Below are 19,581 nucleotides of genomic sequence, written 5' to 3' on the forward strand. Positions count from 1 at the left end.
TTTTTAGAATTTTTTGCATTTGTTTTTGAATTTTCTAACTCTGGTCGGGTTCGAACGGATAGGAAGGAAATTATTTTTGTTCTCTATGTTTCGGCCTGTCCTTGCCCGTTTCGTCTTGGAATGAAGCCTGGACGATGTTTTTTAATTTTTAAAATTTTTTGGCATTTATTTTTGAATTTTCTAACTCGGGTCGGGTTCGAACGGATAGTAAGGAAATTATTTTTGTTCTCTATTTTTCGGCCTGTCTTCGCCCGTTTCGTCTTGAAATGAAACCTGGATGATGTTTTTTAATTTTTAGAATTTTTTTGCATTTATTTTTGAATTTTCTAACTCGGGTCGGGTTCGAACGGATAGGAAGGAAATTTTTTTTCTTCTTTATTTTTTGGCCTGTCTTCACCCGTTTCGTCTTGAAATGAAACCTGGATGATGTTTTTTAATTTTTAGAATTTTTTTGCATTTATTTTTGAATTTTCTAACTCGGGTCGGGTTCGAACGGATGGGAAGGAAATTTTTTTTCATCTTTATTTTTTTGGCCTGTCTTCACCCGTTTTGTCTTGAAATGAAACCTGGATGATGTTTTTTAATTTTTAGAATTTTTTTGCATTTGTTTTTGAATTTTCTAACTCTGGTCGGGTTCGAACGGATAGGAAGGAAATTATTTTTGTTCACTATTTTTCAGCCTGTCATGGCCCGTTTCGTCTTCAAATGAAGCCTGGATGATGTTTTTTAATTTTTAGAATTTTTTTGCATTTATTTTGGAATTTTCTAACTCGGGTCGGGTTCGAACGGATTGGATGGAAATTATATTTGTTCCCTATTTTTCGACCTGTCCTTGCCCGTTTTGTCTTGAAATGAAGCCTGGATGATGTTTTTAAATTTTTAAATTTATTTGCATTTATTTTTTAATTTTCTAACTCGGGTCGGGTTCGAACGGATACGAAGGAAATTTTTTTTGTTCTCTATTTTTTGGCCTGTCTTCACCCGTTTCGTCTTGAAATGAAACCTGGATGATGTTTTTTAATTTTTAGAATTTTTTTGCATTTGTTTTTGAATTTTCTAACTCTGGTCGGGTTCGAACGGATAGGAAGGTAATTATTTTTGGTCTCTATGTTTCGGCCTGTCCTTGCCCGTTTCGTCTTGGAATGAAGCCTGGACGATGTTTTTTAATTTTTAAAATTTTTTGGCATTTATTTTTGAATTTTCTAACTCGGGTCGGGTTCGAACGGATAGTAAGGAATTTATTTTTGTTCTCTATTTTTCGGCCTGTCTTCGCCCGTTTCGTCTTGAAATGAAACCTGGATGATGTTTTTTAATTTTTAGAATTTTTTTGCATTTATTTTTGAATTTTCTAACTCGGGTCGGGTTCGAACGGATAGGAAGGAAATTTTTTTTATTTTTTTATTTTTTGGCCTGTCTTCACCCGTTTCGTCTTGAAATGAAACCTGGATGATGTTTTTTAATTTTTAGAATTTTTTTGCATTTGTTTTTGAATTTTCTAACTCTGGTCGGGTTCGAACGGATAGGAAGGAAATTATTTTTGTTCACTATTTTTCAGCCTGTCATGGCCCGTTTCATCTTCAAATGAAGCCTGGATGATGTTTTTTAATTTTTAGAATTTTTTTGCATTTATTTTTGAATTTTCTAACTCGGGTCGGGTTCGAACGGATTGGATGGAAATTATATTTGTTCCCTATTTTTCGACCTGTCCTTGCCCGTTTCGTCTTGAAATGAAGCCTGGATGATGTTTTTAAATTTTTTAAATTTATTTGCATCTATTTTTTAATTTTCTAACTCGGGTCGGGTTCGAACGGATACGAAGGAAATTATTTTTGTTCTCTATTTTTCGGCTTGTCCATTCCCGTTTCGCCTTGAAATGAAGCCTGGATGATGTTTTTTAATTTTTAAAATTTTTTTGCATTTATTTTCGAAATTTCTAACTCTGTTCGGATTCGAACGGATAGGAATGAAATTTTTTGTCTTCTCTATTTTTCGGCCGGTCCTGGCCTGTTTCGTCTTGAAACGAAGCCTGGATGATATTTTTTAATTTTTAGATTTTTTTTTGCATTTATTTTTGAATTTTCTAACTCGGGTCGGATTCGAACGAATAGGAAGGAAATTATTTTTGTTCTCTATTTTTCGGCCTGTCCTTGCCCATTTCGTCTTGGAATGAAGCCTAGATCATGTTTTTTAATTTTTAAAATTTTTTTGCATTTATTTTTTAATTTTCTAACTCGGGTCGGGTTCAAACGGATAGGAAGGAAATTATTTTTGTTCTATATTTTTCGGCTTGTCCTTGTCCGTTTCGCCTTGAAATGAAGCATGGATATTGTTTTTTTAATTTTTAAATTTTTTTTGCATTTATTTTTGAACTTCGTATCTCGGGTCGGGTTCGAACGGATAGGACGAAATTTTTTTTTCTTCTCTACTTTTCGGCCTGTCCTGGCCTGTTTCGTCTTGAAACGAAGCCTGGATGATGTTTTGTAATTTTTAGATTTTTTTTTGCATTTATTTTTGAATTTTCTAACTCGGGTCGGATTCGAACGGATAGGAAGGAAATTATTTTTGTTCTCTATTTTTCGGCGTGTCCTTGCCCGTTTCGTCTTGGAATAAAGCCTGGATGATGTTTTTTAATTTTTAAAATTTTTTTGCATTTATTTTTGAATTTTCTAACTCGGGTCGGCTTCGAACGGATAGGAAGGAAATTATTTTTGTTCCCTATTTTTCGGCCTTTTTTGTCCCGTTGCGTCTCGAAATGAAACCTGGATGATGTTTTTTAAGGTTTAAAATTTTTTTGCATTTATTTTAGAATTTTCTAACTCGGGTCAGGTTCGAACGGATAGGAAGGAAATTTTTTTTCTTCTCTATTTTTCGGCCTGTCTTCGCCCGTTTCGTCTTGAAATGAAACCTGGATGATGTTTTTTAATTTTTAGAATTTTTTTGCATTTATTTTTGAATTTTCTAACTCGGGTCGGGTTCGAACGGATAGGAAGGAAATTTTTTTTGTTCTCTATTTTTTGGCCTGTCTTCACCCGTTTCGTCTTGAAATGAAACCTGGATGATGTTTTTTTAATTTTTAGAATTTTTTTGCATTTGTTTTTGAATTTTCTAACTCTGGTCGGGTTGGAACGGATAGGAAGGAAATTATTTTTGTTCTCTATGTTTCGGCCTGTCCTTGCCCGTTTCGTCTTGGAATGAAGCCTGGACGATGTTTTTTAATTTTTAAAATTTTTTGGCATTTATTTTTGAATTTTCTAACTCGGGTCGGGTTCGAACGGATAGTAAGGAAATTATTTTTGTTCTCTATTTTTCGGCCTGTCTTCGCCCGTTTCGTCTTGAAATGAAACCTGGATGATGTTTTTTAATTTTTAGAATTTTTTTGTATTTATTTTTGAATTTTCTAACTCGGGTCGGGTTCGAACGGATGGGAAGGAAATTTTTTTTCATCTTTATTTTTTTGGCCTGTCTTCACCCGTTTCGTCTTGAAATGAAACCTGGATGATGTTTTTTAATTTTTAGAATTTTTTTGCATTTGTTTTTGAATTTTCTAACTCTGGTCGGGTTCGAACGGATAGGAAGGAAATTATTTTTGTTCACTATTTTTCAGCCTGTCATGGCCCGTTTCGTCTTCAAATGAAGCCTGGATGATGTTTTTTAATTTTTAGAATTTTTTTGCATTTATTTTGGAATTTTCTAACTCGGGTCGGGTTCGAACGGATTGGATGGAAATTATATTTGTTCCCTATTTTTCGACCTGTCCTTGCCCGTTTCGTCTTGAAATGAAGCCTGGATGATGTTTTTAAATTTTTTAAATTTATTTGCATTTATTTTTTAATTTTCTAACTCGGGTCGGGTTCGAACGGATACGAAGGAAATTTTTTTTGTTCTCTATTTTTTGGCCTGTCTTCACCCGTTTCGTCTTGAAATGAAACCTGGATGATGTTTTTTAATTTTTAGAATTTTTTTGCATTTGTTTTTGAATTTTCTAACTCTGGTCGGGTTCGAACGGATAGGAAGGAAATTATTTTTGTTCTCTATGTTTCGGCCTGTCCTTGCCCGTTTCGTCTTGGAATGAAGCCTGGACGATGTTTTTTAATTTTTAAAATTTTTTGGCATTTATTTTTGAATTTTCTAACTCGGGTCGGGTTCGAACGGATAGTAAGGAAATTATTTTTGTTCTCTATTTTTCGGCCTGTCTTCGCCCGTTTCGTCTTGAAATGAAACCTGGATGATGTTTTTTAATTTTTAGAATTTTTTTGCATTTATTTTTGAATTTTCTAACTCGGGTCGGGTTCGAACGGATGGGAAGGAAATTTTTTTTCATCTTTATTTTTTTGGCCTGTCTTCACCCGTTTCGTCTTGAAATGAAACCTGGATGATGTTTTTTAATTTTTAGAATTTTTTTGCATTTGTTTTTGAATTTTCTAACTCTGGTCGGGTTCGAACGGATAGGAAGGAAATTATTTTTGTTCACTATTTTTCAGCCTGTCATGGCCCGTTTCGTCTTCAAATGAAGCCTGGATGATGTTTTTTAATTTTTAGAATTTTTTTGCATTTATTTTTGAATTTTCTAACTCGGGTCGGGTTCGAACGGATTGGATGGAAATTATATTTGTTCCCTATATTTCGACCTGTCCTTGCCCGTTTCGTCTTGAAATGAAGCCTGGATGATGTTTTTAAATTTTTTAAATTTATTTGCATTTATTTTTTAATTTTCTAACTCGGGTCGGGTTCGAACGGATACGAAGGAAATTTTTTTTGTTCTCTATTTTTTGGCCTGTCTTCACCCGTTTCGTCTTGAAATGAAACCTGGATGATGTTTTTTAATTTTTAGAATTTTTTTGCATTTGTTTTTGAATTTTCTAACTCTGGTCGGGTTCGAACGGATAGGAAGGAAATTATTTTTGTTCTCTATGTTTCGGCCTGTCCTTGCCCGTTTCGTCTTGGAATGAAGCCTGGACGATGTTTTTTAATTTTTAAAATTTTTTGGCATTTATTTTTGAATTTTCTAACTCGGGTCGGGTTCGAACGGATTGGAAAGAAATTATATTTGTTCCCTATTTTTCGGCCTGTCTTCGCCCGTTTCGTCTTGAAATGAAACCTGGATGATGTTTTTTAATTTTTAGAATTTTTTTGCATTTATTTTTGAATTTTCTAACTCGGGTCGGGTTCGAACGGATAGGAAGGAAATTTTTTTTCTTTTTTATTTTTTGGCCTGTCTTCACCCGTTTCGTCTTGAAATGAAACCTGGATGATGTTTTTTAATTTTTAGAATTTTTTTGCATTTGTTTTTGAATTTTCTAAATCGGGTCGGGTTCGAACGGATAGGAAGGAAATTAATTTTGTTCTCTATTTTTCGGCTTGTTTTGTCCCGTTTCGTCTTGAAATGAAACCTGGACGATGTTTTTTAATTTTTAAAATTTTTTTGCATTTATTTTTGAATTTTCTAACTCGGGTCGGGTTTGAACGGATACGAAGAAAATTTTTTTTCCTTTCTATTTTTTGGCCTGTCTTGGCCCGTTTCGTCTTGAAACGAACCCTGGATGATGTTTTTTAATTTTTAGAATTTTTTTGCATTTATTATTGAATTTTCTAACTCGGGTCGTGTTCGAACGGATAGGAAGGAAATTATTTTTGTTCTCTATTTTTCGGCTTGTCCTTGCCCGTTTCGTCTTAGAATTAAGCCTGGATGATGTTTTTTAATTTTTAAAATTTTTTTGCATTTATTTTTGAATTTTCTAACTTGGGTTGGGTTCGAACGGATAGGAAGTAAATTATTTTTCTTCTCTATTTTTCAGCCAGTCTTCACCCGTTTTGTCTTGAAATGAAACCTGGATGATGTTTTTTTAATTTTTAGAATTTTTTTGCATTTATTTTTGAATTTTCTAACTCGGGTCGGATTCGAACGGATAGGAATGAAATTATTTTTGTTCTCTATTTTTCGGAGTGTTTTGTCCCGTTTCGTCTTAAAATTTAACCTGGATGTTGTTTTTTAAGTTTTAAAATTATTTTGCATTTATTTTTGAATTTTCTAACTCGGGTCGGGTTCGAACGGATAGGAAGGAAATTTTTTTTCTTCTCTATTTTTCGGCCGGTCCTGGCCTGTTTCGTCTTGAAACGAAGCCTGGATGATATTTTTTAATTTTTAGATTTTTTTTTGCATTTATTTTTGAATTTTCTAACTCGGGTCGGATTCGAACGAATAGGAAGGAAATTATTTTTGTTCTCTATTTTTCGGCCTGTCCTTGCCCATTTCGTCTTGGAATGAAGCCTAGATCATGTTTTTTAATTTTTAAAATTTTTTTGCATTTATTTTTTAATTTTCTAACTCGGGTCGGGTTCAAACGGATAGGAAGGAAATTATTTTTGTTCTATATTTTTCGGCTTGTCCTTGTCCGTTTCGCCTTGAAATGAAGCTTGGATATTGTTTTTTTAATTTTTAATTTTTTTTTGCATTTATTTTTGAACTTCGTATCTCGGGTCGGGTTCGAACGGATAGGACGAAATTTTTTTTTCTTCTCTACTTTTCGGCCTGTCCTGGCCTGTTTCGTCTTGAAACGAAGCCTGGATGATGTTTTGTAATTTTTAGATTTTTTTTTGCATTTATTTTTGAATTTTCTAACTCGGGTCGGATTCGAACGGATAGGAAGGAAATTATTTTTGTTCTCTATTTTTTGGCGTGTCCTTGCCCGTTTCGTCTTGGAATAAAGCCTGGATGATGTTTTTTAATTTTTAAAATTTTTTTGCATTTATTTTTGAATTTTCTAACTCGGGTCGGCTTCGAACGGATAGGAAAGAAATTATTTTTGTTCCCTATTTTTCGGCCTGTTTTGTCCCGTTGCGTCTCGAAATGAAACCTGGATGATGTTTTTTAAGGTTTAAAATTTTTTTGCATTTATTTTAGAATTTTCTAACTCGGGTCAGGTTCGAACGGATAGGAAGGAAATTTTTTTTCTTCTCTATTTTTCGGCCTGTCTTCGCCCGTTTCGTCTTGAAATGAAACCTGGATGATGTTTTTTAATTTTTAGAATTTTTTTGCATTTATTTTTGAATTTTCTAACTCGGGTCGGATTCGAACGGATAGGAATGAAATTATTTTTGTTCTCTATTTTTCGGAGTGTTTTGTCCCGTTTCGTCTTAAAATTTAACCTGGATGATGTTTTTTAAGTTTTAAAATTATTTTGCATTTATTTTTGAATTTTCTAACTCGGGTCGGGTTCGAACGGATAGGAAGGAAATTTTTTTTCTTCTCTATTTTTCGGCCGGTCCTGGCCTGTTTCGTCTTGAAACGAAGCCTGGATGATATTTTTTAATTTTTAGATTTTTTTTTGCATTTATTTTTGAATTTTCTAACTCGGGTCGGATTCGAACGAATAGGAAGGAAATTATTTTTGTTCTCTATTTTTCGGCCTGTCCTTGCCCATTTCGTCTTGGAATGAAGCCTAGATCATGTTTTTTAATTTTTAAAATTTTTTTGCATTTATTTTTTAATTTTCTAACTCGGGTCGGGTTCAAACGGATAGGAAGGAAATTATTTTTGTTCTATATTTTTCGGCTTGTCCTTGTCCGTTTCGCCTTGAAATGAAGCATGGATATTGTTTTTTTAATTTTTAATTTTTTTTTGCATTTATTTTTGAACTTCGTATCTCGGGTCGGGTTCGAACGGATAGGACGAAATTTTTTTTTCTTCTCTACTTTTCGGCCTGTCCTGGCCTGTTTCGTCTTGAAACGAAGCCTGGATGATGTTTTGTAATTTTTAGATTTTTTTTTGCATTTATTTTTGAATTTTCTAACTCGGGTCGGATTCGAACGGATAGGAAGGAAATTATTTTTGTTCTCTATTTTTCGGCGTGTCCTTGCCCGTTTCGTCTTGGAATAAAGCCTGGATGATGTTTTTTAATTTCTAAAATTTTTTTGCATTTATTTTTGAATTTTCTAACTCGGGTCGGCTTCGAACGGATAGGAAGGAAATTATTTTTGTTCCCTATTTTTCGGCCTGTTTTGTCCCGTTTCGTCTCGAAATGAAACCTGGATGATGTTTTTTAAGGTTTAATATTTTTTTGCATTTATTTTTGATTTTCTAACTCGGGTCAGGTTCGAACGGATAGGAAGGAAATTTTTTTTCTTCTCTATTTTTCGGCCTGTCTTCGCCCGTTTCGTCTTGAAATGAAACCTGGATGATGTTTTTTAATTTTTAGAATTTTTTTGCATTTATTTTTGAATTTTCTAACTCGGGTCGGGTTCGAACGGATAGGAAGGAAATTTTATTTGTTCTCTATTTTTTGGCCTGTCTTCACCCGTTTCGTCTTGAAATGAAACCTGGATGATGTTTTTTTAATTTTTAGAATTTTTTGCATTTGTTTTTGAATTTTCTAACTCTGGTCGGGTTCGAACGGATAGGAAGGAAATTATTTTTGTTCTCTATGTTTCGGCCTGTCCTTGCCCGTTTCGTCTTGGAATGAAGCCTGGACGATGTTTTTTAATTTTTAAAATTTTTTGGCATTTATTTTTGAATTTTCTAACTCGGGTCGGGTTCGAACGGATAGTAAGGAAATTATTTTTGTTCTCTATTTTTCGGCCTGTCTTCGCCCGTTTCGTCTTGAAATGAAACCTAGATGATGTTTTTTAATTTTTAGAATTTTTTTGCATTTATTTTTGAATTTTCTAACTCGGGTCGGGTTCGAACGGATAGGAAGGAAATTTTTTTTCTTCTTTATTTTTTGGCCTGTCTTCACCCGTTTCGTCTTGAAATGAAACCTGGATGATGTTTTTTAATTTTTAGAATTTTTTTGCATTTGCTTTTGAATTTTCTAACTCTGGTCGGGTTCGAACGGATAGGAAGGAAATTATTTTTGTTCACTATTTTTCAGCCTGTCATGGCCCGTTTCGTCTTCAAATGAAGCCTGGATGATGTTTTTTAATTTTTAGAATTTTTTTGCATTTATTTTGGAATTTTCTAACTCGGGTCGGGTTCGAACGGATTGGATGGAAATTATATTTGTTCCCTATTTTTCGACCTGTCCTTGCCCGTTTCGTCTTGAAATGAAGCCTGGATGATGTTTTTAAATTTTTTAAATTTATTTGCATTTATTTTTTAATTTTCTAACTCGGGTCGGGTTCGAACGGATACGAAGTAAATTTTTTTTGTTCTCTATTTTTTGGCCTGTCTTCACCCGTTTCGTCTTGAAATGAAACCTGGATGATGTTTTTTAATTTTTAGATTTTTTTTGCATTTGTTTTTGAATTTTCTAACTCTGGTCGGGTTCGAACGGATAGGAAGGAAATTATTTTTGGTCTCTATGTTTCGGCCTGTCCTTGCCCGTTTCGTCTTGGAATGAAGCCTGGACGATGTTTTTTAATTTTTAAAATTTTTTGGCATTTATTTTTGAATTTTCTAACTCGGGTCGGGTTCGAACGGATAGTAAGGAATTTATTTTTGTTCTCTATTTTTCGGCCTGTCTTCGCCCGTTTCGTCTTGAAATGAAACCTGGATGATGTTTTTTAATTTTTAGAATTTTTTTGCATTTATTTTTGAATTTTCTAACTCGGGTCGGGTTCGAACGGATAGGAAGGAAATTTTTTTTCTTATCTATTTTTTGGCCTGTCTTCACCCGTTTCGTCTTGAAATGAAACCTGGATGATGTTTTTTAATTTTTAGAATTTTTTTGCATTTGTTTTTGAATTTTCTAACTCTGGTCGGGTTCGAACGGATAGGAAGGAAATTATTTTTGTTCACTATTTTTCAGCCTGTCATGGCCCGTTTCGTCTTCAAATGAAGCCTGGATGATGTTTTTTAATTTTTAGAATTTTTTTGCATTTAGTTTTTGAATTTTCTAACTCGGGTCGGGTTCAAACGGATTGGATGGAAATTATATTTGTTCCCTATTTTTCGACCTGTCCTTGCCCGTTTCGTCTTGAAATGAAGCCTGGATGATGTTTTTAAATTTTTTAAATTTATTTGCATTTATTTTTTAATTTTCTAACTCGGGTCGGGTTCGAACGGATACGAAGGAAATTATTTTTGTTCTCTATTTTTCGGCTTGTCCATTCCCGTTTTGCCTTGAAATGAGGCCTGGATGATGTTTTTTCATTTTTAAAATTTTTTTGCATTTATTTTCGAAATTTCTAACTCGGGTCGGGTTCGAACGGATAGGAAGGAAATTATTTTTGTTCTCTATTTTTCGGCTTGTCCTTGCCCGTTTCGCCTTGAAATGAAGCATGGATGATGTTTTTTAATTTTTAAAATTTTTTTGCATTTATTTTTGTATTTTCTAACTCGGGTCGGGTACGAACGGATAGGAAGGAAATTTTTTTTGTTCTCTATTTTTCGGCCTGTCTTCACCCGTTTCGTGTTGAAATGAAGCCTGGATGATGTTTTTTAATTTTAGAATTTTTTTGCATTTATTTTTTAATTTTCTAACTCGGGTCGGGTTCGAACGGATAGGAAGGAAATTATTTTTGTTCTCTATTTTTCGGCCTGTCCTTTCCCGTTTCGCCTTGAAATGAAGCCTGGATGATGTTTTTTAATTTTTAAAATTTTTTTGCATTTATTTTCGAAATTTCTAACTCGGGTAGGGTTCAAACGGATAGGAAGGAAATTTTTTTTCTTCTCTATTTTTCGGCCTATCTTCATCCGTTTCGTCTTGAAATGAAACCTGGATGATGTTATTTAATTTTTAGAATTTTTTTGCATTTGTTTTTGAATTTTCTAAATCGGGTCGTGTTCGAACGGATAGGAAGGAAATTAATTTTGTTCTCTATTTTTCGGCTTGTTTTGTCCCGTTTCGTCTTGAAATGAAACCTGGACGAAGTTTTTTAATTTTTAAAATTTTTTTGCATTTATTTTTGAATTTTCTAACTCGGGTTGGGTTCGAACGGATACGAAGAAAATTTTTTTTCCTCTCTATTTTTTGGCCTGTCTTGGCCCGTTTCGTCTTGAAACGAACCCTGGATGATGTTTTTTAATTTTTAGAATTTTTTTGCTTTTGTTTTTGAATTTTCTAAAACGGGTCGGGTTCGAACGGATAGGAAGGAAATTAATTTTGTTCTCTATTTTTCGGCTTGTTTTGTCCCGTTTCGTCTTGAAATGAAACCTGGACGATGTTTTTTAATTTTTAAAATTTTTTTGCATTTATTTTTGAATTTTCTAACTCGGGTCGGGTTCGAACGGATTCGAAGAAAAATTTTTTTCCTCTCTATTTTTTGGCCTGTCTTGGCCCGTTTCGTCTTGAAACGAACCCTGGATGATGTTTTTTAATTTTTAGAATTTTTTTGCATTTATTATTGAATTTTCTAACTCGGGTCGTGTTCGAACGGATAAGAAGGAAATTATTTTTGTTCTCTATTTTTCGGCCTGTCCTTGCCCGTTTCGTCTTAGAATTAAGCCTGGCTGATGTTTTTTAATTTTTAAAATTTTTTTGCATTTATTTTTGAATTTTCTAACTCGGGTCGGGTTCGAACGGATAGGAAGTAAATTATTTTTCTTCTCTATTTTTCAGCCAGTCTTCACCCGTTTCGTCTTGAAATGAAACCTGGATGATGTTTTTTAATTTTTAAAATTTTTTTGCATTTATTTTTTAATTTTCTAACTCGGGTCGGGTTCAAACGGATAGGAAGGAAATTATTTTTGTTCTATATTTTTCGGCTTGTCCTTGTCCGTTTCGCCTTGAAATGAAGCATGGATATTGTTTTTTTAATTTTTAAATTTTTTTTGCATTTATTTTTGAACTTCGTAACTCTGGTCGGGTTCGAACGGATAGGACGAAATTTTTTTTTCTTCTCTACTTTTCGGCCTGTCCTGGCCTGTTTCGTCTTGAAACGAAGCCTGGATGATGTTTTGTAATTTTTAGATTTTTTTTTGCATTTATTTTTGAATTTTCTAACTCGGGTCGGATTCGAACGGATAGGAAGGAAATTATTTTTGTTCTCTATTTTTCGGCGTGTCCTTGCCCGTTTCGTCTTGGAATAAAGCCTGGATGATGTTTTTTAATTTTTAAAATTTTTTTGCATTTATTTTTGAATTTTCTAACTCGGGTCGGCTTCGAACGGATAGGAAGGAAATTATTTTTGTTCTCTATTTTTCGGCCTGTCTTTGCCCGTTTCGTCTTGAAATGAAGCCTGGATGATGTTTTTTAATTTTTAAAATTTTTTTGCATTTATTTTCGAATTTTCTAACTCGGGTCGGGTTCGAACGGATAGGAAAGAAATTTTTTTTCCTCTCTCTTTTTCGGCCAGCCTTCACCTGTTTCGTCTTGAAATGAAACCTGGATGATGTTTTTTTAATTTTTAGAATTTTTTTGCATTTATTTTTGAATTTTCTAACTCGGGTCGGATTCGAACGGATAGGAATGAAATTATTTTTGTTCTCTATTTTTCGGAGTTTTTTGTCCCGTTTCGTCTTAAAATTTAACCTGGATGATGTTTTTTAAGTTTTAAAATTATTTTGCATTTATTTTTGAATTTTCTAACTCGGGTCGGGTTCGAACGGATAGGAAGGAAATTTTTTTTCCTCTCTCTTTTTCGGCCAGCCTTCACCTGTTTCGTCTTGAAATGAAACTTGCATGATGTTTTTTTAATTTTTTGAATTTTTTTGCATTTATTTCTGAAATTTCTAACTCGGGTCGGGTTCGAACGGATAGGAAGGAAATTATTTTTGTTCTCTATTTTTCGGCCTGTTTTGTCCCGTTTCGTCTCGAAATGAAACCTGGATGATGTTTTTTAAGGTTTAAATTTTTTTTGCATTTATTTTTGAATTTTTTAACTCGGGTCAGGTTCGAACGGATAGGAAGGAAATTTTTTTTCTTCTATACTTTTCGGCCTGTCTTCGCCCGTTTCGTCTTGAAATGAAACCTGGATGATGTTTTTTAATTTTTAGAATTTTTTTGCATTTATTTTTGAATTTTCTAACTCGGGTCGGATTCGAACGGATAGGAATGAAATTATTTTTGTTCTCTATTTTTCGGCCTGTTTTGTCCCGTTTCGTCTTAAAATTTAACCTGGATGATGTTTTTTAAGTTTTAAAATTATTTTGCATTTATTTTTGAATTTTCTAACTCGGGTCGGGTTCGAACGGATAGGAAGGAAATTTTTTTTCTTCTCTATTTTTCGGCCTGTCTTGGCCTGTTTCGTCTTGAAACGAAGCCTGGATGATATTTTTTAATTTTTAGATTTTTTTTGCATTTATTTTTGAATTTTCTAACTCGGGTCGGATTCGAACGAATAGGAAGGAAATTATTTTTGTTCTCTATTTTTCGGCCTGTCCTTGCCCGTTTCGTCTTGGAATGAAGCCTAGATCATGTTTTTTAATTTTTAAAATTTTTTTGCATTTATTTTTTAATTTTCTAACTCGGGTCGGGTTCAAACGGATAGGAAGGAAATTATTTTTGTTCTATATTTTTCGGCTTGTCCTTGTCCGTTTCGCCTTGAAATGAAGCACGGATATTGTTTTTTTTAATTTTTAAAATTTTTTTGCATTTATTTTTGAACTTTGTAACTCTGGTCGGGTTCGAACGGATAGGACGAAATTTTTTTTTCTTCTCTACTTTTCGGCCTGTCCTGGCCTGTTTCGTCTTGAAACGAAGCCTGGATGATGTTTTGTAATTTTTAGATTTTTTTTTGCATTTATTTTTGAATTTTCTAACTCGGGTCGGATTCGAACGGATAGGAAGAAAATTATTTTTGTTCTCTATTTTTCGGCGTGTCCTTGCCCGTTTCGTCTTGGAATAAAGCCTGGATGATGTTTTTTAATTTTTAAAATTTTTTTGCATTTATTTTTGAATTTTCTAACTCGGGTCGGCTTCGAACGGATAGGAAGGAAATTATTTTTGTTCTCTATTTTTCGGCCTGTCTTTGCCCGTTTCGTCTTGAAATGAAGCCTGGATGATGTTTTTTAATTTTTAAAATTTTTTTGCATTTATTTTCGAATTTTCTAACTCGGGTCGGGTTCGAACGGATAGGAAGGAAATTTTTTTTCCTCTCTCTTTTTCGGCCAGCCTTCACCTGTTTCGTCTTGAAATGAAACTTGCATGATGTTTTTTTAATTTTTTGAATTTTTTTGCATTTATTTCTGAAATTTCTAACTCGGGTCGGGTTCGAACGGATAGGAAGGAAATTATTTTTGTTCTCTATTTTTCGGCCTGTTTTGTCCCGTTTCGTCTCGAAATGAAACCTGGATGATGTTTTTTAAGGTTTAAATTTTTTTTGCATTTATTTTTGAATTTTTTAACTCGGGTCAGGTTCGAACGGATAGGAAGGAAATTTTTTTTCTTCTATACTTTTCGGCCTGTCTTCGCCCGTTTCGTCTTGAAATGAAACCTGGATGATGTTTTTTAATTTTTAGAATTTTTTTGCATTTATTTTTGAATTTTCTAACTCGGGTCGGGTTCGAACGGATAGGAATGAAATTTTTTTTCTTCTCTATTTTTTGGCCTGTCTTCACCCTTTCGTTTTGAAATGAAACCTGGATGATGTTTTTTAATTTTTAGAATTTTTTTGTATTTGTTTTTGAATTTTCTAACTCGGGTCGGGTTCGAACGGATAGGAAGGAAATTATTTTTGTTCACTATTTTTCGGCCTGTCATTGCCCGTTTCGTCTTGAAATGAAGCCTGGATGATGTTTTTTAATTTTTAGAATTTTTTTGCATTTATTTTTGAATTTTCTAACTCGGGTCGGGTTCGAACGGATAGGAAGCAAATTATTTTTGTTCACTATTTTTCAGCCTGTCATTGCCCGTTTCGTCTTGAAATGAAGCCTGGATGATGTTTTTTAATTTTTAGAATTTTTTTGCATTTATTTTTGAATTTTCTAACTCGGGTCGGGTTCGAACGGATTGGAAGGAAATTATATTTGTTCCCTATTTTTCGACCTGTCCTTGCCCGTTTCGTCTTGAAATTAATCCTGGATGATGTTTTTAAATTTTTTAAATTTTTTTGCATTTATTTTTGAATTTTCTAACTCGGGTCGGGTTCGAACGGATATGAAGGAAATTATTTTTGTTCTCTATTTTTCGGCTTGTCCTTTCCCGTTTCGCCTTGAAATGAAGCTTGGATGATGTTTTTTAATTTTAAAATTTTTTTGCATTTATTTTCGAAATTTCTAACTCGGGTCGGGTTCAAACGGATAGGAAGTAAATTTTTTTTCTTCTCTATTTTTCGGCCTGTCTTCACCCGTTTCGTCTTGAAATGAAACCTGGATGATGATTTTTAATTTTAACAATTTTTTTCCAATTATTTTTGAATTTTATAAATCGGGTCGAGTTCGAACGGATAGGAAGGAAATTATTTTTGTTCTCTATTTTTCGGCTTGTCCTTTCCCGTTTCGCCTTGAAATGAAGCATGGATGATGTTTTTTAATTTTTAAAATTTGTTTGCATTTATTTTTGAATTTTCTAACTCGGGTCGGGTACGAACGGATAGGAAGGAAATTTTTTTTGTTCTCTATTTTACGGCCTGTCTTCACCCGTTTCGTCTTGAAATCAAAACCTGGATGATGTTTTTTAATTTTTAGAATTTGTTTGCATTTGTTTTCGAATTTTCTAAATCGGGTCAGGTTCGAATGAATAGGAAGGAAATTATTATATTTCTCTATTTTTCGGCCTGTTTTGGCCCGTTTCGTCTTGAAATGAAACCTGGATGATTTTTTTAATTTTTAAAATTTTTTTACATTTATTTTTTAATTTTCTAACTCGGGTCGGGTTCGAACGGATAGGAAGAAAATTTTTCTTCCTCTCTATTTTTCGGCCTGTCCTTGCCCGTTTCGTCTTGAAACGAAGCCTGGATGATGTTTTTTAATTTTTAGAATTTTTTTGCGTTTATTATTGAATTTTCTAACTCGGGTCGGGTTCGAACGGATAGGAAGGAAATTATTTTTGTTCTCTATTTTTCGGCCTGTCCCTGCCCGTTTCGTCTTGGAATGAAGCCTGGATGATGTTTTCTAATTTTTAAAATTTTTTGGCATTTATATTTGAATTTTCTAACTCGGGTCGGGTTCGAACGGATAAGAAGGAAATTATTTTTGTTCACTATTTTTCAGCCTGTCATTATCCGTTTCGTCTTGAAATGAAGCGTGGATGATGTTTTTTAATTTTTTCAATTTTTTTGCATTTATTTTTGAATTTTCTAACTCGGGTCGGGTTCGAACGGATTGGAAGGAAATTATATTTGTTCCATGTTTTTCGACTTGTCCTTGCCCGTTTCGTCTTGAAATGAAGCCTGGATTATGTTTTTTAATTTTTTAAACTTTTTTGCATTTATTTTTTAATTTTCTAACTCGGGTCGGGTTCGAACGGATAGGAAGAAAATTTTTCTTCCTCTCTATTTTTCGGCCTGTCCTTGCCCGTTTCGTCTTGAAATGAAGCCTGGATGATGTTTTTTAATTTTTAGAATTTTTTTGCATTTATTATTGAATTTTCTAACTCGGGTCGGGTTCGAACGGATAGGAAGGAAATTATTTTTGTTCTCTATTTTTCGGCCTGTCCTTGACCGTTTCGTCTTGCAATGAAGCCTGGATGATGTTTCTTAATTTTTAAAATTTTTTTGCATTTATTTTTGAATTCTCTAACTCGGGTCGGGTTCGAACGGATAGGAAGGAAATTTTTTTTCTTCTCTATTTTTCGCCCTGTCTTCACCCGTTTCGTCTTGAAATGAAACCTGGATGATGTTTTTTAATTTTTAGAATTTTTTTGCATTTGTTTTTGAATTTTCTAAATCGGGTCGGTTTCGAACTGATAGGAAGGAAATTATTTTTGTTCTCTATTTTTCGGCCAGTTTTGGCCCGTTTCGTCTTGAAATGAAACCTACATGATGTTTTTTAATTTTTAAAATTTTTTTGCATTAATTTTTTAATTTTCTAACTCGAGTCAGGTCCGTACGGATAGGAAGGAAATGTTTTTTCTTCTCTATTTTTCGGCCTGTCTTCGCCCGTTTCGTCTTGAAATGAAACCTGGGTGATGTTTTTTAATTTTTAGAATTTTTTGCATTTATTTTTGAATTCTCTAACTCGGGTCGGGTTCGAACGGATAGGAAGGAAATTATTTTTGTTCTCTATTTTTCGGCCTGTCCTTGCCCGTTTCGTCTTGAAACGAAGCCTGGATGATGTTTTTTAATTTTTAGAATTTTTTTGCATTTATTATTGAATTTTCTAACTCGGGTCGGGTATTCGAACGGATAGGAAGGAAATTATTTTTGTTCTCTATTTTTCGGTCTGTCCTTGCCCGTTTCGTCTTGGAATGAAGCCTGGATGATGTTTTTTAATTTTTAAAATTTTTTGGCATTTGTTTTTGAATTTTCTAACTCGGGTCGGGTTCGAACGGATAGGAAGGAAATTTTTTTTGTTCACTATTTTTCAGCCTGTCATTATCCGTTTCGTCTTGAAATGAAGCCTGAATGATGTTTTTTAATTTTTTAAAATTTTTTTGCATTTATTTTTGAATTTTCTAACTCGGGTCGGGTTCGAATGGATTGGAAGGAAATTATATTTGTTCCCTATTTTTCGACCTGTCCTTGCCCGTTTCGTCTTGAAATGAGGCCGGATGATGTTTTTTAATTTTTTAAACTTTTTTGCATTTATTTTTGAATTTTCTAACTCGGGTCGGGTTCGAACGGATAGGAAGGAAATTATTTTTGTTCACTATTTTCGGCCTGTCCTTGCCCGTTTCGCCTTGAAATGAAGCCTGGATGATGTTTTTTAATTTTTTAAACTTTTTTGCATTTATTTTTGAATTTTCTAACTCGGGTCGGGTTCGAACGGATAGGAAGGAAATTATTTTTGTTCACTATTTTCGGCCTGTCCTTGCCCGTTTCGCCTTGAAATGAAGCCTGGATGATGTTTTTTAATTTTTAAAATTTTTTTGCATTTATTTTCGAATTTTCTAACTCGGGTCGGGTTCGAACGGATAGGAAGGAAATTTTTTTTCTTCTCTATTTTTCGGCCTGTCTTCATCCGTCTCGTCTTGAAATGAAACCTGGATGATGTTATTTAATTTTTACAATTTTTTTACATTTGATTTTGAATTTTCTAAATCGGGTCGGGTTCGAACGGATAGGAAGGAAATTATTTTCTTTCTCTATTTTTGGGCCTGTCCTTGCCCGTTTCGTCTTGGAATGAAGCCTGGATGATGTTTTCAAATTTTTAAAATTTGTTTGCATTTATTTTTGAATTTTCTAACTCGGGTCGGGTTCGAACGGATAGGAAGGAAATTTTTTTTGTTCTCTATTTTTCGGCCTGTCTTCACCCGTTTCGTCTTGAAATGAAACCTGGATGATGTTTTTTAATTTTTAGAATTTTTTTGCATTTGTTTTTGAATTTTCTAAATCGGGTCGGGTTCGAACGGAAGGGAAGGAAATTATTTTTGTTCTCTATTTTTCGGCTTGTTTTGACCCGTTTCGTCTTGAAATGAAACCAGGACGATGTTTTTTAATTTTTAAAATTTTTTTGCATTTATTTTTGAATTTTAAAACTCGGGTCGGGTTCGAACGGATACGAAGAAAATTTTTTTTCCTCTCTATTTTTTGGCCTGTCTTGGACCGTTTCGTCTTGAAACGAACCCTGGATGATGTTTTTTAATTTTTAGAATTTTTTTGCTTTTATTATTGAATTTTCTAACTCGGGTCGGGTTCGAACGGATAGGAAGGAAATTATTTTTGTTCTCTATTTTTCGGCCTGTCCTTGACCGTTTCGTCTTGGAATGAAGCCTGGATGATGTTTTTTAAGTTTTAAAATTTTTTGGCATTTATTTTTGAATTTTCTAACTTGGGTCGGGTTCGAACGGATAGGAAGGAAATTATTTTTGTTCTCTATTTTTCGGCCTGTCTTCGCCCGTTTCGTCTTGAAATGAAACCTGGGTGATGTTTTTTAATTTTTAGAATTTTTTGCATTTATTTTTGAATTCTCTAACTCGGGTCGGGTTCGAACGGATAGGAAGGAAATTATTTTTGTTCTCTATTTTTCGGCCTGTCCTTGCCCGTTTCGTCTTGAAACTAAGCCTGGATGATGTTTTTTAATTTTTAGAATTTTTTTGCATTTATTATTGAATTTTCTAACTCGGGTCGGGTTCGAACGGATAGGAAGGAAATTATTTTTGTTCTCTATTTTTCGGCCTGTCTTCACCCGTTTCGTGTTGAAATGAAGCCTGGATGATGTTTTTTAATTTTAGAATTTTTTTGCATTTATTTTTTAATTTTCTAACTCGGGTCGGGTTCGAACGGATAGGAAGGAAATTATTTTTGTTCTCTATTTTTCGGCCTGTCCTTTCCCGTTTCGCCTTGAAATGAAGCCTGGATGATGTTTTTTAATTTTTAAAATTTTTTTGCATTTATTTTCGAAATTTCTAACTCGGGTAGGGTTCAAACGGATAGGAAGGAAATTTTTTTTCTTCTCTATTTTTCGGCCTGTCTTCATCCGTTTCGTCTTGAAATGAAACCTGGATGATGTTATTTAATTTTTAGAATTTTTTTGCATTTGTTTTTGAATTTTCTAAATCGGGTCGGGTTCGAACGGATAGGAAGGAAATTAATTTTGTTCTCTATTTTTCGGCTTGTTTTGTCCCGTTTCGTCTTGAAATGAAACCTGGACGAAGTTTTTTAATT

Source organism: Quercus robur, chromosome 10 (assembly GCF_932294415.1).
Source record: "Quercus robur chromosome 10, dhQueRobu3.1, whole genome shotgun sequence".
Taxonomy (NCBI): domain Eukaryota; kingdom Viridiplantae; phylum Streptophyta; class Magnoliopsida; order Fagales; family Fagaceae; genus Quercus; species Quercus robur.